The 22565-nt window shown below is 47.9% G+C and overlaps 1 protein-coding gene across 6 annotated transcripts in view; it reads left to right on the plus strand.

Annotated features, from left to right (window-relative positions):
- The first annotated feature begins 422 nt into the window (after window positions 1–422).
- The window catches only part of LPP (LIM domain containing preferred translocation partner in lipoma), a 334290-nt gene continuing 312147 nt past the window's right edge, over window positions 423–22565 (plus strand). For 4 of the 6 annotated variants that reach the window (XM_083868547.1, XM_083868550.1, XM_083868544.1 and 1 more), the window contains exons 1-2: window positions 805–855; window positions 22346–22450. The gene's annotated coding sequence lies outside the window, so the exon portion shown is untranslated. Of the gene's footprint in view, window positions 516–804; window positions 856–21759; window positions 21821–22345; window positions 22451–22565 lie in introns of those variants that run through there. The other 2 variants (XM_083868545.1, XM_083868546.1) reach the window with 2 other exon arrangements.

Below are 22565 nucleotides of genomic sequence, written 5' to 3' on the forward strand. Positions count from 1 at the left end.
AAGTCTCGAATCTGTGAACAGGCAGCTCCTTTGGAACTCCCTGCACTTTTTACCTCACCTTGTCCTGCGCCCCAGCCGGGGAACAACAGATTAAAAGTTGGTTGGAGAAGCACCGAAAGAATTAAAAAGAACCCTGGACAAAACTTCCCAGTGAAAAGTTGGATCCTGCAGGGCACGGGCTGCATTTCTGAGCCCCAGGCTCGGGGATGCCGGGCAGAAGGTGATGCTCGCGGGGTCGGGGCCGCTTCCAGCCCCGTCTCCCCATCCCGCGGGCACCGGGAGCCGCTCCCCCCGAGCGGCGCAGCCCCCTCCCGGCCCCGGCCCCGGCCCCAGCCCTTACATGGACAAATCTGCCTGCAGGGAAAGGCAGGAATTTGGGCCCTTGACGTCAGCCGCGGGCAGAGCGCGGCAGCCCGGCGGAGCGGGAGGCAGCGCCCGCCGCTTTCGCTTTTTGTTTCGGGGCCGTCCCGCCGAGCCCGGGGCCGCCGGCCGCCCCTCCCTGCGCCCCTGGGGAGGTAAGGGCCGGGACGGGGGGCGGACGGAGGGATGCGGAGAGGCTGAGGGACGGGAGGCAGGGATGGGTGGATAGAGGGATGTGCGGGGCGGAGCGCGGGAGGAGCGGCCCGCGGGACGCGGCGGGAGAGGCGCGGGGGTCCCGGGGCCGGGGGCCGCGGCGGGAGCGGCGCGGAAGGGGCGCGGAAGGGGCCGCCGGGCGGAAGGAAGGAAGGGGCCGGCGGCGGGGCCGGGGCCGGGGCCGGGCGGTGCGGGGCGGTCCCGGGGCCGCCCCCGGCCCGCCCCCCGCCGCCTCCTCCCGCCGCCGCCGCCGCGCTCGCCTCCGCTGCCTCCTCCCCCGAGGTATTGTTGCAGATAATAACTTGCCCCCTTCCTCCCCCCACCCCCGTCCGCCCGCCGAGGCAGCTGTGCCACAGCTGGAGCCCCCGGCCGGGGCGGGGAGCGCTGCCGGCCTCCCGGGGGGGCCGCGCTGGCTCCTCCCTCCCTCAGCGCGGGGCGCCGCGGCCGCCGGAGGGGCCGGCCCGGAGCGGAGCGGAGCGGGCTCGGCCGCGGGGCGGGGGCAGCGCCGGGCCCGGGGCACGGGGAGCTCCCCCGGGGCTCGGCCGGCCCCGCTGCTCGGCTCCTCTGCTCGGCTCCTCCGCTCGGCTCCCGGCGGTGTGGGCGGGCGGGCCGGGCCGGAGCCGCAGGTGCACCTGGCCCGGGCCGGGGCCGCCCCGCCCCGCAGACCCCCGGCCGCGCCTCGTAGTAAATTATAACTAGAGTAAAGCTCCGGTAGCTTTTTATATGTCGGGGGAGGCCCTGCCTTCCCCACCAGGTGAGGTCGGAAAAGTTTCCCACACCCTGACGTCACCCACGGCTTTTTTTTTTTTTTTTTTTTTTTAAAGTATAAGAGTTTTTCTTTCGCCCTCCCCCTTTCTCGCTCTCCTCTTTTGAACAGGCCAAGCTTACCCCTGCCGTTGCTCAGGAGCACTCCCCGCGCCCCGGGGCTGTGCTGGGAAGCCGGCGCTGCTCCCGAGGAGGCGTTGATGGAGCAACTCCTGCCTAATTGCTCTGCCCGCCTGTATCTCGAGGTGCAGCTCGGCCCTGCCGGGGAAACAAACCAGAGTTGGGTTCTCCTGCTTTGTTTTGATTATTTTTTTGTTTGTTTCTTTTTTTTCCTGCACCTGTAGGAATTGGCTTTTTAGCCCAGTTGTGTTGTTCTTGGGTTAGTTTCCTGTCTGTTTCTTTCTCTTTTGCTGGGCTGTTGGTACACAAAAGTTTAAGGAGCTTGCAGGAGTCGTCAAACCTGCTGATGTGTCTCCCTGCACATCTGCAACACCTTGGTCCCTCTGCACAAAGGGGTTTCGACCCATGCAAAAAAGGAAGGTCTCACATAGAAGCCACAAGTGCTTTTGGACACATTTCAAGATTTCTTTGCCCCCATAAAGTTATTTACCTGTAGAGTTTGTGCTTGTACATTCCAGGAATGATTTCTGGGGGAAGATCTGAGAGATTGGGGAGTGCCTGGGAGCTGGGTGATACAGCAGGTGCTGGCTCACCAAGTAATTGGAGAAATGGGATATTAGGAAAGTATGGGAACATGCAGAGCTGGAGAAGAGGACACAGCATTTCATCTCTGTGTTAATAACGTTTGCTGAAAAGTGTTGACTGCTGTCCTGTGTGCAGCTCAGCCTGCTGTGCATGCAGCAACACAGTTTAGAGGTGTGGGGGACTTTCTGATTATCCCCACCCTTGCTGAAGCAGGACTGGCCCACACAAGGCTAAATAATACTCTGTGAGTTCCCTTGGGAAATATGTGCATCCGTGGATAAAGACTTATTGTTGAAAACTTTTCTCTGCCTGTTGGCTCATCTGTCTCCCCCTGACCACCCCATGACCTTACAGCCTATTGCTCCTAAATTTATTAGCTCTGTTATTCCCCTATTTCAATTGTTTAGCTTTTGTTGGAGCGTTTTTCCCTGTGGGATAAGCCCTCAGCAGCTCATGGTGTGGGTGGTGGCCACGGAGCCACCTGTCAGCAATCCCCTACCTTCCCTGTTAAATCCTGCCTTTGATTTTGTTATGATGCAGGTGCTGCTTGATGGGCCCTTCAGGCTTGTTGCTGTTGTTTCATAGATAGTTTTCCTTTATTTGTTTTATTCAGGTTTTCTTTTTCCGCCTGGCTCAGCTTGTGTATGCTGGGCAAAACTGCCAGATCAGGGACACCTGGGCCCAGCATAGCAGCAGCAGTAAGTTGCCATCAGTTATGGTTCTGTAGAGAGATGCTGTAGTGGGTAGGAGAGATGCTTCCCAAGAGTCACTCCCACCCTGTGTGTTGTGTGGCCTGGGCACTCTGGCTGTGTGTGTCCCATGTTGCCAGCAGTCCTGGTTGGTGGCCCTTGTGTGCTGCCTGGGTAAGCTCCTGGGTGCAAATTAAGTACATGTCCAGGAAAATGAAGGTAAAACTGTCTCATTAAAGCTTCTGTAGGTGCAGCCCCAAGCTGCTCTGAATTGCTGATGTTCAGTCTCCATGGTGCCTGGGTCAGTGAGAATTACTGCATTTCTCACTGAACAGCTGTCTGTCTTGCCTGCCCTGATTGCCTGGTGGGGTTGGTACTGGTGGGGCAGAGATTCTGGCATCGAGCTGGGAGAGAAACTCCAAGTCCTGTCACACACAGGTGAGATTTTTACCTTTGGAATGTGTTTGGAGATCAGCCTGGATGTCAGGGCAGGATGCTGGTGAGCATACCCATCTAAGTGTGGGTTCCAGCTCTATGAATCCTTTCTCTTATTCATGTTTTGTGGAGAGTCACCCAGCTTTAGGGGATATAAGTATTGAATGATGTCTGTGACGTGCTGTTGTGAAACCAGGAAAAACTGGTAAGAGCCTGGCTTTAGACTGGCAGGTCAGAAGTGATTTTTAGATTTCAGGAATCGGAGTTAGTTTACCTGACTTGTCTCCTGGAAATTTGCAGAGCACATTATGTTTCCAAGTTCCTCTGAGGAACACCTTCAGCTGTGCTGTGTTGGTGAGGTAATGGGCACAGTGAGGAAGTGGTGCAGTGTAATTCAAGCTTTCAAGCAGTGTAATGGCAGATTCAGGTGTGTATCCCTTGCTGAAGCACTTGTTTCTCTAAGATCTTCAGGGATGAACCTTCAGAGCTGGACTAGTGAGTTTTGCAAGGTACCTAGTAGTGTTGGCTGCAGTCTCAGTGGAGCTGGAGTCCTTTTACATAAATTATCATCAGTATGTATCGTTAATTAAAACTCTTAGTAAAGATTATGGTGTGGGAGTTCATGCTCAGAGTGGAGGCACCATTCTGTTTTGAAGCCTGGCTGTTGCCTTGTTTGTTAAAATCACTGCTTGTGTCCACCTGCCTCACTATAAAACTTAAGTAATACCCTTGTGATGAGTCAAACTTTGTGTATGCAGTTCTGGGGAGGGATAGTAAGAATGATTGGGAGCTGGAAAACCTGGGGGAGTTTTGCCGGCAGTATTGGGCTCACTCCTATTAAAAGGATAAGTGTTAGAAAGGTGTCAGAGAAACAGTGAGTGCTGTGGAAAGGGGATGTCTGTTCCTTTATACAAGTGAAAATGAAGATGAACGTGATGGATTCAAAACGAAGAAAGTTAAGTGTTTTTCAGTGATTAGTGGTGGCATTTATCATGCAGAATGTTGCTAAGAACAAGAGTTTAGCCAAGTCTGAAAAGAAGATGGGATGGTTGTATGAGTGTCAGGTACATTCAGAATTGTACCAGCCCCTGGTGGTGCCCATTGTGTCATAAACATCTAATTGGAACAAAGAAACAGTTTCATGTAGGTTTCCATGAGGCACCTCTAGCTGACACTAGATAGATACAGATAGAGAAAAGCAGTGGCTTGAGTGGATGACAAATCGTTGTAAGAATAGTTTCCGTGTGTCTGTGGAAACAAATAGCCTCAGGGTGCCCGCAGTAGTTTCTCTATTGCTCTGCCTATCATAGTTGTGTGAACAATAAGTCCTCAGTGGCATTTTGTTGCTCCTCAGGCTTCTGAAAGCCTGACCTACACAACTCTGCTTTTTTTTTCCTACTGAGTTCTTCTCTCCCTGACACGGCTTAGAGAAACACTTGCCCACTCTGCTCTGGCTGTCTCCAGATGCTGGGTTTCACCTTTAACTAATTGTCCAGGCTCTGGTGTGCTCTGTGGCAGCCCTGCTAAGGTGGAGCTGAGTCCCTGTGAACACATGGAGAGGTTTTAAGGATGGTATCAGGATGATGAAGAAATACATACTCAAGAGTAGGTCCCTTCCAAATCAGGACATTCTATGATTTTTTTAGGTGTGTGTGTGCTTTTTAGGTACTTTGTTTTGGATGGGGAGAAACCTTCAGGGGAGTAAGACGAATATGAAGTCCATGTGACCCAGCAGAAGTCTGTGATTCATCATCTGCGTTTGCTGTGTGCACATTGTGAGTATGACAGTGATGCTTGTGCCTGCAAGACAAAGTCCTCCACAGCCAGTTATTTCACCTCTCAGTAGCTTCCTCATCTCCCTTTGCTCTTGCTCTCACAGCAGAGTAAATCTGTGAAAAGCCAGAGATTACTGTAGTTGCAGCCAGAACAGAGGAGGAAGGAGCAAAGGTGATGGAAACCATAAGTTATGAAAGGATGTGGGTTATCTGATGCACAGATTCGCAAGGAACAATGTCTTTAAAGAGTGTGGGTTATACATAGGAAAATACTTGAAATAACTTTACAAACAAGGGTTCCAGAGGAGGAATTGGAGGGAATATCTTGTGTTTGGTGTCCATGTGTGCATTGGGGTGCTGGAGGAGAGCACCAGTAAAGTTTGAAGAACTCAGTGTTTTCTTCTTCCTGATTTGGGAAGCTCTTTGTTTTGCAAAACAGAAACAAACAGAGGAAAGAAAACAACAAATCAAACCGAAAACCACAGACCAGAAAAAAACCCCACAAAACATTAAAGCTTTTGAAAGCTTATGCCTGCCTGAGAAGCAGAGTTTAGCAGGGTTGGTTTTTTTCATTCATCCTGCTCATGGGCATGGCAGGCCATGTAGGGCTGGTGATGTTTTCCAGTCTAAACATGAAAAAACTGAAACCTGTTACCCACACTTAATCATTGCAGTTAAGGTTATTGGTAGAGACAACTCAGTGGAGATTCTGTTTTGATCGCCAAGAGCTGGTTTTGATCAGGTTCTGAGCAACTGCAGGAGCTGGCTTGGAAATGATAATTTTTAAGTCACTGTCAGCAAGTCTCTGTCATTTTAGACTGTCAGTATCTGTTGTTGGGATCTGTGGGTGACAGTGACACACACGTGTGAGTCAGAAGAACTTCCAAACTATCACAATATTCTCAAGGAAGGAAAACAAACATCGGTGGAGTCGTGGGCTGCTGATAACCTTTTCTTAGACAAAGTCATAATCTTTTGAGTGTTGCAGACTGTTAGAATGTTTTCTGTTGCCCTTGATGGCCTAAAGGAACCTTGGAATACTGTGATTCCTCAGCAAACCCATAAATTACTTAGGTTGGTTTGGGGACAGAGAGAGATGCATGATGGTCTCCGGCTTATGCCAGTTTTGTTGCTGGATAATAGCCCATCAATCCTCTTTGGGATTTGCAGATCTGGCTGGGAGGGATCCTGTTTTGTGTCTAAGAGAGTTTATGCACATGAGCACCCTCTAAGCAGGTGCCATTCAGCTCTTGGGGCCTTCCTCCCCCTGCTCCTGCTGCTCTGTGATGCTTCAAGGCAGGAAATTTTCCACCAAATCTTGGATGATTGTGCTGCCAGTGGAAATAGTTAGTTGAGATTTAATATGGTCATTATCTTTAGGTAATAAAATATCAGCTAACTTGCCATAACTATCTTGTTTAATGTCTATTAAAAGCCCCACATACTTCACTCACTGGGTGAAATTTAATAGAAGTTCATCTAAGCATTTACTGCTTATTTAATTTAAAAATAAGTTGATCTCCATGACTGGAGTAACAGGCACTAAGGATTTAATTAACATTTAGCAAACTGCCCTGTTAGCTCTGAATTGCACAGTCAGGTCTTGTTTATGCATCAATTTGTAGCTACCCTCTCCTTTTTTTATTTCTTATTTGTTTTGGCCAGTTGATCTCATTGTGGGGAGCTGCAGTCATCTTCTGTTCTCCCTCTGCTCCTGATCTCCTCTCACATGGAGAGCCTGTGTCAGGCTGTGGGGCTGAGGGCTGGAATATTGCCGGGGAACCAGGACTCAGCTGCTCAATAGTGAGACCAGCCCAGACAGCTGGGCAAAGGCAGGGGGGGATAGAGGGGACTGAATGGACAGGTTGTCCCACAGGCCTTGAAAAAGGATCTGTGGAGCCCCATGGGGTGAGTAGGGTTGCACTGCGTAGCAGGGTAGACTGGTCCAGCTTCAAACCTTGAATTTGGCTCTGTTATGTTTAAGTATCTCCTGTAGGGCTTTTTCAAGCCGTGTGGCTGTTGCATGGAATTCAGGTTGGTGAGGTTTTGCTTTTTGAATGGACAATGTTGGGGTGTTGTTACAGGTGACTTGTGGGTGGTCCTGCTGCAGTGGCTGTGGTGGTTGTATCCCAGCTGGGGTGTTTTTTGTGTCAGTAATGCGTGTGTGCATTTTCAACCTGCTGTCTGCGCCTACCCTAAGGAACTCTCTGTTTCAGCAGTTTATTACCTCACCTTAACAGATTTGAATTACTCCACTTAGTGAGGCATGAATGAGAGCAAGGAGTCTCCCAGACAATGCAGGCAGCAGCGGCTGGTTTGGGAGAGTGATTGAATTAGCAGCTGATAAGTGGTTGTAGCTCCAGCTGCTGCATCATCATTGCCTCACTAGCCTGGGTGTCAGTGAAGTTCCTGTTCAAGCTCTTTGCTGAAGGACATCGACTGGCTTGGATTTAACACACCTCATTGTTTGAGATGGAGACTTGATTTGCTTATCATGAGTTTGGACAAATCTTGAGAGATACCTCAAGGTATTAGTATGGCCAAGACAAGCCTGTTATCTGGATATCTCCAGAAAAAATGGATAGTGATTGTGGCAGCCACGTGGCAAAACCGTAGTTAATTGTGTCCTGTGAACTTTGTTAAAGAGTGGTGTTAAAGTTGCAAAGTCCAAGTGCTCCAAAGCTATGAAATGCCAGAATGAAGGTCGTTGAAACCTTAATTTCAGCCTCCCCTGCAAGCAGGTATTATGATATAGCCACTTAATTGCCAGAGCACGTACTCTTTGTGTCCAGAGTGGAAGGTGATACTTAATGAGCATCTATTCAGTTGCTTTTCTCTTTGTGCGGTGTATGACCCCAAGCCTTATTTACCACGTACTGTTCAAACTCAAGACAGAATGAAGAGTTATTAATTTTCTTTTGTGATTTTCTGGAGTGCTCTTTGCTCTTTCATTGGAGCACTTTGGAAGCTGGAGGAACTATTTTTGTAGTGCATTCCCAATGTGAAGAAGAATTATTCTTGCCTCTTTACTGATGGGACACTGAGGCTTGGAGGGGTGTGAAACTAGCTGTCTCACATCACTCTTGACACTGAAATCATGGAATGAAAAGGAGTTAGACCAGGATTGTTCTTTTAAGTGTGCAGTTATAACTGATAATAAAGCAAATAAATGGTTGGAAACAATTGTTTGTAAAGACTGAAGTTAACATCCTTTCTGTTCAGCTCTGGAGATACTCTGAACTGTTCCTTGCACTAATGCTTATCTTCTCCCATATTTCCTACTGTACCTGCCTCTTATGCATTATCATCATTATCCTTGAGTGGGGGGCAAAGCCTATACTTACCGTGCATGAGTATTAATATGCCTAGCTTAGTGTGGAAGCTGGTCTTTGCCTCTGGCATTTGGAGGCTAGAGCAGCTTAATACTGTTGGAAATGTGAGGTGAGGAGGTCCAGAAATGAGCCACAAAGATGGTTAAGGTCCAGGTGGTATTTATGTATAAAAGCATCATCTGCTCGACGCTTCCTCAGTGACTTGTTTTGCCATATACACTGTGACTGACATTTTTCAGGCTAGTTGAAGCTTCTTTTAAAGCTTATTCATCACTTCTGATCCTGCAGGCTATTTCTTTGGAGAATGAGAGTTATGCCTTCCTTAGCACAGTTTCACTTTGGTGCTTTTTCAGAGAATCCATTTCTTTTTTGAGTTCCTTGGGATGCAGAGCTGAGCTTGGAAAACACAGTGTTGCATCTTTGCCATTTAAGGAGGTCTTAGTGAACCTTCTGCGTAGTAAGTTTGAAATTCAAGTGTATGAGTAATCCAGCTGAACTCTGCAGTTACTTGTGTGCCTGAAGATAAGCGAGTGTTTTAGCAAACACTGTTGGGTACTGTCCTGTACCCAAATCCTAACGTGTTTCCGAGGCAAATGGATAGGGCACCAGTGAGGTGCAGAAGGGTTAGCGTTATTAATGATGTCAGGCTTCTTTCCTACTGTAGCATGCAGAGTGATCAAAGCCTCACTGCAGCGAAGAGTCAGCCTTATACAGGGCAGGAGATCCTGTTGTGAGTGCTGCAGACATTTGTAGACTTTTAACAGTGGAATTAAATAAAGGACTGTGGGGCAGAAGTGTATTTTGGAAGTTAGGAATGATGCCTTGGACCCCTGCATTGCTGCAGGAATTAGTGCAGGGTTCTTGACACTCTTTGAGTGTCTCCTTCTGCATCCAAGATTTGGGAATGTGGCCAGAGCAGCAGGTGAACTTAAAACAATATAAATGAGCATGTCTTTCCAGGGCACTCTACCCACCCAGGTCCTGGAAGTGTCTGGGTGAAACGATGGCAGCTCACAGAGTGCCTGCGTGCCTCCTTCCATGGCTTGGCACGGTGTGTTTTGCTCTGTTGCGTGGGAGAACTGTGAACTTGGGGTGTGTGGAGGCTGGGAAGTTAGTTGAGAAATTTTTTAAGACTATGTCGTAGCCTGGGAGAAGGAGCTACAAGAGCAGAGCTCTTTGCATTACTACACACAAGGATCCCTGCAGGGTGTGTTCATTTATAAGTCATTCTGGATGAAGTTAGTTACTCCATGCCCTCATTGCACACACAGCCTACAGGCAGTGTGTTGTGGGCACTGTTCCTACTGGATATCGAATGCCTCTGAGGATGCAGGGTAGGTGGCTTGATATCACCTCACCTTTGCACTACTAGAGTGTGTTGCTTTTCTGTGCTCTGCCCTGGGATAGGATAGAGAGGATTGCTTCAGTGTGTTACAGTGATCATCTGTGCTGCTTCTCCCCACCCTGTCTGGGGTCAGGCCTCTCTCTGAGCTCTTGTACTCATATCCACATCACCCTGCTTCCCTGGATGCCATGGCCCAAGGCTCGAATCTCTGTTCATTTGCACACCTGAGGTGGTGTGTTAGGTCTTGGGTTGTGCTGTCAGGTGCCAGAAGTCTGAATGAAAGTGGTCTGCTCCAGCTTTGCTGGCTTCAGGGCAGCCGTCTGCCTGTGTTGGCTGTTCCCTGTCCCATGGAGTGCAGTGAGGCATGAGCAACCTCATGGGTTTTTGCAACAATTCTTGATAAATTTCTTGTGTCTCAGGTGATTTGATTCATGCCTGATTAAGGGTGTGCCCACTTTCATAGGTGGAGCTGGATGTACAAAGGTAGCTATGTTATCAGAAAGTCACTGGCTCATCTCATTTAGTTTCAATTCCCTTGGCAGAGGTATCTGCTAGAGTGGGAATATATTTTGTGTGTTTTAGTTGTGCAAATTCTACCTGATGTAGAATGAAAGTGATTCCAGATGCTTTAGATCTCCAGAAAGACGAGACCTATCCATCTAATGAAAGACATGAGTAATTCTGGGTATGGTATTGGTATATTCCTGGGTTCCTTTTGTCCTTTGTTTTTTGCTTCCATATCCCATAGCCAACATTTTCTTGTGTTATCCACATCTCTAAATTTGACCAGTAGCATCTTGGGCTGTGCCTGGCGCTTGTATTGTTACCTGAAGGAGAGTTGTGAGTCTGGCAAACAGTGTGCATCAAATTCCTGTGAACCCAAGCACAGAGCACAGGCTGCACCCATGAAGTGATGTCAGGGTCTGAGGAGGTCCTGCCCTGGGAGATGAAAATAAAGAATGGTGAGAGGAAAGCTGAATGATTGACTTGCAAACATTGTGACTGATTATAAGCAAAGATCAAAAGGATGTAAAATTGTTTGTTAGCAGACTTTCACTAAGATAAAAACCTGATAAATATTGAAATGTGTGGAGTAAAGGGAAGCAGTAGCTTCTGACAGAGCGAAGCCGTACATGTAGGACTTGCAACTTGGGGCAAAGCAATTCTGGGTCATGGGAGCCTACAGCTGCTGTGGCTCTGCCACTGCAAGGCATTGCCACTTATGTATCTTTAACAAATGTGCACAGTTCAATCTGGAACCTACTTGGGTTCTTCCTGGGGAATTTATCTCCCCCATGGCTGTTTATTGCTGCAGTTTCTGTGCTGTGTGTAATTGCTGTCTCATTCCTCAGCCCTTGCTCACAGGAGGCCTCTGTGTGAGGGAGGGACACCCAAGAGAAACATGAAACTTGTGAAGTCCCTTGCCACGAGGAATTTGGGTGACTGATCAGCTGCAGCTGGGTGTTTGGGAGCCTACTGGAGGTCTGTGGGCTGTGAGTGTGATCTGCAACACTCCAGAGCGTGGGGTGGAGCTTGGGCGAAGGTGGTTTTCCCCTGCAAAGGGCAACCTCCATGTGGGGGCTCCTGTAGAGCTGCACCGGCCTTGCCTGTCAGCAAAAGTCAGTTGTGCATTTGGATGGGGTAAAGTGGAGGAGGGGAGCAATATGACTCACTGAAGTTATCAGCGACCAGAAGTAGGCTGTAAGCTCTAGGGGACACCTCATGCCTCCATCCTAAAACAGTGAAATGTGTCAGGGGAGATACAGCCATATGTGCAAATACAGTGTGTGGGTTTGGGTTTTGGTCCAGCATTCACATCCATAAATAGGCCAGCCCCTTCCTTACGCTAAGGTTTGTGTGTGCTTTTCAAACATAACCAGCTAATCCCAACAGATGTTTGGCAGCCTCCAAGAGCCCATAAGGAAGTTAAATATCATTGCACTTTGCTAGAGAGATGCCCAGGATTCCAGTAACACCTGCTAGAAGATCCTACTGGAGCTGTGTGTGTTGGTGGCTGTGTGGGCTCAGCTCTGCAGGGCACCTGCTGCCATTGCCTCAGGCTGTTCTGCCACAGTGTGTGAGGGCTGGGCTGGGCTCCCATTGACATCAAAGACACAACTTCCTTTAGTTTGTGAGGGAGAATGGGATTTAGCACTGTGTTTATACACTCCCACTTTATTAAAGCCTAGTTGAAAGGAGAGAGCTGTGGATTTTGTCTGCTGCCTGCCTTTGTCCATCTGCTAATGTGCCCACCTCTATGAGGGTTGGGTGTGAAGCCATGATGCTCCTGGTTGGCTTGTATCCTTTACCTGCCTCCCTCTCTTTCCCCAAATGTCAACATTTAGTTACAAGCTTTAACACCTCTGAGGACAAGAAAGTGGCAATTTATTCTGGAGTTTTCTCTGGACTCTCCAGTTTGTGATTCAGGAAGTCTTCAAGAAGGACTGAGGATCATATTAATTTCACCTGGCCTCTATTTTGTGCTCTGGCTGGATGGCTATCCTGATTTTTCAGGCAGAGTTGTAATTATAAGGCTGCTAAGTGAAATGCTTGAGGCAGCAGTAGGATAGTTCTGGATTACTAATAAAAAAAGAACTTTCCTTAGGTGTTTCCCCACTCAGTTCTTCATCAGTCTCCATGAAATATAAATGATGGCAAAAACACCCGTTTGTGGTTAAAACTTTCTGGAGTCTCCTCAGGGCACAGACCCCACCAGTTTTTGCCATTTAGCACATTGAGGACAAGTCTTGGGTGTCTTCTGCCATCACAGGGGCTGTGGGTTGCTTGTCCTGCCCCTCATTGCTCTGAACCTGCTGCAGTCACTTTGCTTCACCAAGTGTGTGCATGTGACTCTGGCCTGTGCTGCCAGCAGCTGCTGCCCAGCCTTTTTGTCTGCATTAGTTTAATTGAGTGAGGAGCTTGCAGAAGAAGCTATTCATTCCCCTGGTAACTGTGCTTGACAATCAGAAGTTATTCTGAGGGTGAAGGACTGGTACAGATTTGTTTTCCTTGGTCAGGGATCCATAACCCCTAATAGTTTCTTGCTCATAGGAACCAAGTGGACTTGGTTTGCTGCTAATTAAAAGCCAAAGGGGTACGTAGTCTTTTCCAAAATAATTACCATCTTTGGTGAACAGAACAAAACTATGCTGCCTTCCTATTTGTTTCCAAACCTCTTGCTTGTGCCGTATTACTTTGGACTGGCCCTGACGTATGGGAGGGCCCCATCAGGGCCAGAAGCTCCATCCTGGTGCACAGGGAATTTGTGCTTGAATCCTTTGTCTGCTGTTGGACCAAAGGATAAATATAAGAGAAGCACAGGGTTATTAAAAGTGTTATGAAGCATTTGGGACGGGAGGATGTGTTTTCTTGGTGGGAAACCATTAAAGGTGATAGAAGGGAATGTGTGTACCCTGTGTCCCAGAGTACGTTTTTATCTTGGCTTTTTATGGGCTGAAAACCAGCAAGAAGAAGAAAAAAGTTTTGAATGCGTATGCATGCTTACTACCAGAAACCCCAGTTCCTAGATAGTTTAGTTTCTATCAGTAATTGGTTTCAGATATACATTAGCTTTGATTCATGTGCTGAGTTGGGCCTACTATTACAGTAGAAGATGCCTCCTTTCCTTTCTGTTTGCCCAATCGCTGCTTCTGTCAAATTTTTGCCTCAACAGGACTGTACCTGCAGCAGGAGGGAGTCAGAGGGTCTTCTCCTTTTTTGGCTGGTTCTGAGTGTGCAAGTGTTTGCACTCCTTCAGTGCAAATTGGAAGAGTTGATTGATGGCACTGCTGTGTTGAGGGCTGAAAGATGTCCAGTCTGAAGTGGTTGGGCTCCCTGGAAGCAGGGCCTGGAGCTCTGCAACTGCTGTTTGCTCTGTGTGTGAAAAGCAGAAGCACCTCTCCAGCCTTGTGTTTATCCTCACCATTACCTCATGGTGGGGTTTGGGCCTCTGAGCATCAGGTGGGGTAGGAGGAATGACTGTCTGGGTAGCAGTAACTGGCTTACCATCCATTCTCTCAAAGGAGTGGTACAGGAATGGGCAGGAATCTCTCAGGGCTAGGTTCAGAGGCTGGGGCTGGATCAGCTCCTTTCATAATGCTCTGGAAATGGAAGTGTTTGACCTGCAGTAGAGGCTGGTGATGACAGCTGTTCCTGCTCATCTGCAATGCCCCCTTTTGCTTTGCCAGCCTGGGTAAAAAAGTTTGTTGTGTTCACTTCGCCCAGGGAGCATTCCCAAAATTGCTGTGCTCTGCTGTGGCATGTGCAGGGAGCAGCAAAGGGGCTGTATTTTCTTAATCTGCCTGTTTGATGAGGCAGTATCTGGCTGTGCCCTTAGCAACGGGTTTTTTAATGCAGATCAAGTCTCCTGTTTTAATTGACTAAGAAAAAAGAACTTGAAGAGGGTATGAACCCATGACCTTGAGATAAATAGTTTCTTATTGAGTTCCTGAGCCCCTAAGCTGCCCCCTCTTGTGAGAGTAGCGTGGTTTAATCAAAGGTCAGAGGCTTTGTTGCCTCTGAGTGCCTCAGAAAAAGAGGGTGACATGAGCGAGTTCTCCCCGGTCCTCCGTGACTGCAGTCATTTTTGGCCTGTCAAATTCCCTTTGAGCTCACTCTGCCTGTCCTCTGTTCCTGGGTGATGGCTCTCTTGACCTTCTGTGGTCTCTGTGAATTCTGATAAAGACCTGGTGGTGAAGTCAGCAGTGTTTCTAGGGGTTGTAACTGTATATGGTGGCTATGGGCAAATGGCTTTTGCAAGGCTGCTGTGAGCCCTTGTGTGCAACATGCAGATTCACAGCCCTGATAGGACATAGCCTTTGCTTGCCAGCTCTTCCCACATTGCTCCCACGCGTGTCTCCTGTTTCTAGGCTGAAGGCCAAGTGTGGTATCTCACACTCTGGTGTGTGGTCAGTCTTGGCATGTGCTGACTTGTGCTTTGCCACTGATGCCTAAGATATTGCAGTTGCCCACAAAGGCCTCCCTCATTTTATTCCATGCTTCCTTCTTGGGTGGTGACCAAGACATATGTCTGTACCTCTTGTGAGAGGAGCAGTATTAGTCTGTCTTTCTGTCTCTTCTGCCTTCTGTTTCCTGACTGCAGTCACTAATGCTGTTTGAGCTTGCCTGATGGCTGTCATGGAGCTGGTCTTGCTTGCACATTGGATGCTGACTTCCTTGGTGCTGTGCCAATTCAGTCTTTGAAAATACTGTCTGGCAAGTCCTGGAGAGATCTCTGCCTCCAAAAGCTTCCACGGTTCCTTTCTGTTTTTCCCCCATCACCAAGTACAAAACAAAAACACTTGGCTCAGTAACAAATGCTGGCTTCAAATGCTGGCGACAAAATTCCTGCTGACAAGCTTAGTATGGTAGGGTAGGAGTAGGTGAGGACAGGTGTGATGGTGGTGTTATGCTGTTAGGTGCTCCTGTGAATCACACTGCCAGACAGAAGAAGGCTGAAGAGACTTTTCCTGGTCTCGAGTGGTTTGTACCTTTGGTGTGATGTTGCGATCACAGGCTGTAGTGGAGGTTTGAAATGAGTAGAGCTGTACTCTTCTAGAATATAGTGCTCAGGTGTAGCAGGTTGGAAGATATCACATGGCAAACTCTTGGAAGAACACAGAAAATTACTAGCCAAGAAAACTTTGTGCTGAGAAACCATCAGGTACATGGGAAGAAACGTGATCTCTTTCTGCGAATACCGGTGAGATCCAGGGTGCTGAGAGATGTGTAATTGCTAACTTTGCCACTTTGAAAACCATAAGCCTCTTTCTTTTCACTGAGAAACAGGAATGCAGACAAAGTGAACCAAATCATAGAGCTTCAAGGGTGTAATTTTATAGTCATTGTCGATGCTCTAGGCAAATAATAAAGGAAATGCAGTGAAAGTCCAGTGTATTTACTTCTCCAGGTCAAGGTAAAATGACATGGAAGGTCTAAATCCTTTTTATCATCTATTTTTAAGGAGCGTAAAGATGTGACAATACTTGCCCTTACTGTGCTGAAAAGTTAAGCAGTAAGTCACAGTCTCCTTTTACAGGCAATTACTTAAACCCCTTTGGTGAGAGAATATTCCACAGAATTCTCATGGAAGTCTGTGTGTGCTGATTCTCTTGCACAAGGTAGTGAAGGGGTATCCAGGCTCTTCCACCTTACCTTTGCTTGTGACCAAGTCCCAGCTGGCAGGATGGGAACATGTATAGGGTGCCAAGCAACCATGTGCTGTCCCCACCTCTGTCACCTTTTGGAGGAGAGCAGGTCCTTCCCTGACATGCAGAAGAAATGTGTGGAGCTGCGTGTCATCCTGCAGGTTCCTGTGCTGTGGGACAGCATGTGCATGGTCCTGCTGAGCTGGGGCATTGGGATTGCCTTGCCTTCCCATTGCTGTGAGTGCAGGACACTTTCTCATTCTCCATTTTTTCTAGCTATTAGTGTCAGGCTGGGGCTTGCACACCCCAGGGCTGGTGGTGGCAATGTTCAGGTGTCCTTTGGGGAAGGAGAGGGGCAGCAGCTTTTTCTGCAGTGAAGGTCCAGGGCTCTGTGTGGTGGTCACAGCAAAGTAAAGGGCAGCACCTTTGCCATTGTCCCTCTCCATTCCTACCCTGGAGAGGGAACTCTGTGGGAGCAGCCCAGTTTCTCTATCACATGGAGGAAAAGCAGAAAGCAGAGCCTCTAGTGCTGCCCCTATTATTTGTTTCTTTTTTTATTCCTTTGGCATAAGGGCCAAATTCAGTCAGGAGTCTGGCTTCCAGCTGAAGTCAGAGTAATTTAGGAATTAAACCAGCCTTTTAATGTATCTTCTGCATGTCTGAGTCCCCATCTATGATGGAAGTAATGGTAATTTCTTGTTCAGAAGGCAGATGCATACACAAGCATCTCTGGCTCTCGTACTTTTCAGATGTAATAAGAGCAGGTATTAGGCCTTGGCAGAATTGGTCCAGAAATTTGTATCTATATTTGGAATAAATAGGTCCTTTCTCAAAATGGAGCTTTTTGAGGGAAATGTCAGCTTACAACTCATTTCTTGTAAGGAAAAAAAACCTTGGGTTTTTTCCTATTATTCTATTTGTGATGGTAAAAAACATCTGTTAAAAACAGATATGTTTTTATGAGGTGCAGTCAGTGGTGAGGCTGCTCCACACGCTGCTGGGTGATTGCCACATGTCCACTTTTACCTGTGCCTCTTTGCCCTAGCCAAGCTTTTTCCTTTTTTTTCTTGAAGGAATATGTTTTTTTGGCCTCTCCCAGCAGCTGTTGGAAAGGGGAGCAGCAACACTGAGAAAGTTTTGGTTTTTTTTAAATACATGCTTATCCCACCTGGAGATATTTGTTGTAAATCTGAGATGGGGCAGGCCAGTCCTGGACTTAAATACCTTTGCTATTAAGGTGTAAAGGTGAAAGAAGATGGTTAATACTTGGACAGGCAAACATTTCTAAACCAGAGAGATTTTACTGGTCCTGGTTCATTGTGGTTTTTTAAACATCTCCGTGGATTATAATGTTTTCAAAAATACCAAGCCTGACCATGTGGGCACAGGAGTGTGGAATCCAGTTGCCTGCCAGCTATTTGTTGCTATTTTCAAATGATCTGGCTGAAAATGCAAGCCTTGAACAGGAAGACTGTCTGGTCATGTAGGCTCTACATTTTAAAAGTTTATTTTATAAATGGTTTGAAGGACCACAATAAGAGGGCCTGTCATGCTGCCAAGGGTTTCGTTGTGGTGGCACCTGAGCAAGCCTGGGAGAAGGTGTTCTCTGCTGTAAAGTTTTGGCCATTTAAAACCAAAATGGTTAAAGGAACATTATACTTTATTATAAAATATTACAATAAAGCCCTTAGACTTGGCACAGCAAACATATGCCAGCTCTGCCCTAGGATATTTCAGCTTAAAAGTGGGCTGCAGGAATCCCTGGGCTGGGCTCCTGCCTTGGGACACAGCACTTCTCTGCTCCCCTGTGCTTCTGGGCACTGTCAGTGTGTTTTTCTTGACTGAGCACCTTACAACACAAGGGATGTATTAGGGCACTGCTCTGCTGGTGCTGCCTGGGGAGGATGGCCATTCCCTGGGAAGTGAGGGAATGGCATTTTTTATGTTTTGGGTTGAAAAACGTTATCCACTGTTTGAAACCCAGTATCTGTGGTACTCTGATACAACATGATTGATTGTTCTTCTTTGATCAAGGAGCTGGGGTTCACTTGAGTGAGAAAGTCAAAGTGGGCCCCTCTTGCTCAGGATGTCTCTGACCAGGCTTAGTGAAATGCAGACAGCAGGCAGTTGGGGGGAAAAGAAAAAATGAAGATAAAACTCACTGAGGCTGTTCTGAGAATCTTCCACTTCCAGTAAACTGGAGGGAGTGTGAGCAGTGTGAGGTCAGTAGTCTGTGCTTGAAAATACGGGATCCAATCCTGGTGTCAGTTGGAGACATGTAAATCACAGGCAGTGCTGCTGGCAGTGATGGGAGCTGCTGAAAGGTTGCTCCAGCTTGGGACCCGCAGGCTTTCTGGCACAGACATGCTGATTCCTCTCGTTCCTTAGCCACCCTTTTTTTCTAGCTGTCTTTGGGCATTTAAAATTACAGCAGTGCAGTGTGGCTGCTTTTGGGATGGTTCCTGACCATCGTGGCCCAGTGGCCCGAGCTCAGTGTGGCTGCTGGGATGCTGTAGGTAGGGCTGTCTCACAGCTTCCTTAGCTGCTGTTTAGATCTGTCCTGCTCCAAATGATCTTTTCATTTCCTATAATACAGCAATCTCTGGGGAAGCTGGATGCCATCCCTTCAGTGGAAGTTGGATCCTGTCCCTTCTGTGCTGCTGTGCTGAAGTGTTCTCTTTTCCCCCTGTTCTCTTAACTCATTTTCCCTCTCTTGTTTTAGTCACATTTTATGAACACCAGGACAAACCTGAAGATCAAGTGGGACAGCAAAGACAGAAATATGTATCCTGGTCCCAAAGCCTGGTGTGCACTGCTGGAGGACCATGGGGCTCCCTTGGGACAAGGCTTTTAGCACCAGGCTCTGCACCCTGCAGCATGTGGGGGCTGCCAGGGAGTTTGCTCTATTTTGGGAGCTCATTTTCCCCACCCAAGCTGACAGTCTGTGCTGTGGTTGGCATCAGCTTTCCTCCAGGACAAGGGCTGGACCAGGAGCTCGGAAGTGATAAGCTCCATTATAGCTAATTTTGACACATGGGGTTTTGGTGGGATTGGAAGCAGCTCTGTCCTGAGTGCTATCCAGGAGGGGTGTGTGCTTCCTTGCAGACTGAAACTATTCACAGAGTCACTGCTTTTCACCAGCACAGGATCTGACACCCCAAAAGGCAGCAGCCGGGCTGTTTGTGTTGGTGACTCCCTGAGCAGGTGCCGTGCTGGCAGCAGAGCAGGGGAAACACATCCCCAGCTTTTGTTGTCTCGTGTGATCCTTTTATTAGATAACTTCAGCAGTGTGCTGTTGAATTGAGCAGTTTAATTTTAATCCATGAAACCTTTGAAGCACAGATGCAAATACAGAACACTGTTAGGGCCAGATCCTGCATGTGTCACTGTCCCAGCATGGAAGGATGAGTACCTGTCTGCGTATGGCTGTTCAAGTGTAAAGCTACCAGTGCATATAAGCTGAATTTTAAGTCAGAGTTGGACTGCAGAATGAGGTTTGCGTGAAAGGGGTCTGATTTTTCCAGTGTGTGAGGACATGGAGACCTCAGACAACTCCCTCAGTGCTGGCAGTGGCCAGAGTGCCTGAGGGTCAGGGCTCTGGCAGTGGAGGAGATAACGTGAGATTTCTGAGTTTGGGAACTTTGGCCAGCAAATAACACATATACTGGCACAGAGTGGGAAAGACATAAAAAGACATATGTCAGAACAGGGCAGGCTTTTAAGTGGTTTTCATTTAAAATGAAAAGGTCAGATTGAGTGAGGTTGGCATCTGGGGAACTGTTCGTGCACCTGCCAATCAAAGAGGGGGGGACCCATGTCAATTCTTGCTGATGGGTGACTGGCTGAGAGCTTGTCTGTGTTTAAAAATTGGTGACTGGAACAGTTAAAATGACAATTTTTCTTGTGGCTGTCAGGTTGAGCCATCTGCTTCATGAAGGAATGGAACAAAGGATCCCAGCACGAGGCCACTTTATCCCACTTCAACTGGTGTTTGCACTTGGGTTCAACAAGTGCAGCTATGCTAATTTAAAATTAATAATAGTAATAAATAGACTCTAAATATTGGTAACACTTTCAAGTGTAAAGGGGATTAAAAGTGAATGCAGCTTTTGAGTAGTCAGAAAAACAGATGCTGTTCAAACCAGGCTGTTCTAGGAGAAGTGTAATTAGCTGAAGTCATTTTCACAGGTAAGATTTTTCATTTAAGGGGACTATGGTGTCTGGTTACTTCCATTTCTACGTGGCCACTGTGGAGTTATGTTAGGGACGCCTGTTTGTCTGAAAGTGCTGACTGCTGCTCTTTGAAACTTGGAATTCTTGCAGAGGTTTTTCCACTGTCCGTTCCTGAAAAATCTGAACAATCTAAGAAAACTGAAGCCATAACACAGAACTGATGCTTAAATTCAGGCATTGTAAACTGCTGGGTTTAGATCTAAATCTGCAAACAGAAAAAGTTGCTTTCTGTACTGTATGGTAATTTAATTTTTTTTTCTTTAGAAACATTGATTGTTACTGTCAGTAATACAGCATCAGTATTGTCAGCCAGTGAGTGAATGAACTGCTTCTGACCATTTTGTCTTTAATGAAGTGGTTTGATAGACTGGCTCCAGTGGATATTGCTGTGCCAGTCAGGCTGTCCCTGTCCTGCTCACCTGTGGATGTGCTGCCAAGAGGGAGTTCCTGGAGTGCCTGCCTGGGCATCAGTGGGATGCTGGGCCTCACTTGCTGCTGAGAGGGTGGTTTCACAGCAAGTTTTCAGCTGGATGCCTCAGGGAGGGTCTGTGGTATCCTGCTCACCTTGCTGCAGGAACCCCAGTCACAGGTGACAGGGACAGCTGATGTGGGAAACAAAGCCAGGAAGATGCAGTTCAGCTGGCCACATCCTATCACTGATCATGTAAACATTTTGTGAGTTAAACCTGGTGAGAGGCAATCCTGAGCCAAGATTTTTTAAAACACAGATTGGGTCCCAAGAGCTATTGTCTTACCTGGAGCTCCTGGAGGTGCTGTTCTGAGTTGAACTGAAATAGTGTTGGAATCAGAGGGGAGTGTTGTTGTCTTCTGCCTTTGCAGATAAGACTGAAGGGCATTTTGCCAGGAGCCTGTGGGAAGGACCTAAATTGTATGTAACTCTACATCATTTTAAAATGAAAAGTAAACATGCACAACCATAATATTTGCTTGTACTTGTCTCCTCGTTGATGGATGGAGAGAAATTGCTCTTTGGCTGAGTTCATCAGCAATAAACCTCTGCAGTTACTCATCTTCATCCCTGCAGTGAGTGGGAGAGGCCATTGCAATTTCCAGTTGTTTTGGTCTTTGTAACACCTGCGGGGACCTCTGATGGTCCTGAGGACTTTCAGAACTGCCTGTTCCTGTGGGGAATCAGGGCTGGGTGCCAGCACAGGGACCATGGGATCAAGTTGGGTCAGAATGAAGCTCACTGTGCTCTGGTGGTGTTGGTACAATGGGCACCTGCCACTGCTTGGAAGAGGCAAAAGCCCTGTTGCTCTCCTGGCTGTCATAGCCTCAGACGTTGTGTGAGGACAAGGGGAGTGTTGGAAGGGCAGGAAGTCATCTCCCTGTGTAGCAGGGAAGAGGGGCTTGGACCATGAGCCACCAACGTATTCTGCTCCTTGTTTGTAGATTTGTGGGCTCACGTGCACCATCATGAACAGCACAGGTACAACAAACAAGTCTGAACCAAGCTTTTCCAGAGTGACAGCAGCAAATAGCAGAAACTTTCTCTGCTGAGCTGTGATGACAAGCCTGTGCTTGTCATGGGCTAGGGCTTTAGAGCGACCAGGATGTGGCTGGGGCAGGATGCTGGCCAGGGGCTGATGGGGACAGGAAGGAGTGTGTGCTTCAAATGCTGCTGGTCCCTGTAGGATGCACCCTGACATGTCCTGGCATGTCCCATGCCAGCTGTCAAAAGGTGGCCACGTGGTCTCGCTGTCCCTCTGCTCTAACTTCATCATCTGCAGAAGGGGGAAACACAACATTGAGCAGGTCACATCAAGAAAAGGTGGTATCTGCTTCTCAGCTTCAGGAAAGGGTGAGATAGTCCCCACTGGGAATTGTACAGACTTCCTGAGAGAAAAGGCTGTGCTGAGGGGGAGGGCTGGTGCTGTAGCTCTGCTCACAGTAATGGTAACCCCATGAGCTTCAGAATGCCTTAAATGGCACCATCTAGCTCCCTCACTGTGCCCAAGGCCAGAGGTGAGTGATGGTTCACCCTATTCTCTTATTTTATGCCTCATTTGGCATGTCCTTATCCCTCTCCCTTCTCAATGGCATTAAGAGTTGTAAAGTAGCGGTGACTTGAGGAAGTATGAGTTGTTGGCCAGACTCTGGCAGCTGACATTTCTGGTCATTGCTGGTCACTGGTCAAGTTCAGGGTGGTGGGTCTTGCTTTTGGAGGTGCTGAAAGGAGTCCAGAAGTATGGACACTCGTGCTTAAGAAAGCTGGGGAGGAAAATGCTGCATTTCCCAGAAACTGTGTGGGTTAAACTGCTGGCTTTGGAGACAAGCCATTGGGAAGCCCATCCAGTGTGCATCACTCAAGTGTCTCTCTTTTCAGGGCTGGAAAAGAAACCTGAAGTCGTGAGTCTGGTGGAGCCTGCGTGTTTCCAAACGCCCTGCTCTGAGTTCATCCCACCAGTAAGGCTGTGCAGTGTGAGAACTGGTATGTAAACACAATTCACAGGCACGAGGGACAAGAAGGATGTCAGGCTTCTCTGACACCGGCACCTTGTTCATGGCTCTCAAAGTTTGGAGGGAGAGTGGGATCACCAGAAAAT

Source organism: Zosterops lateralis, assembly GCF_965231275.1.
Source record: "Zosterops lateralis genome assembly, chromosome: 10".
NCBI lineage: Eukaryota > Metazoa > Chordata > Aves > Passeriformes > Zosteropidae > Zosterops > Zosterops lateralis.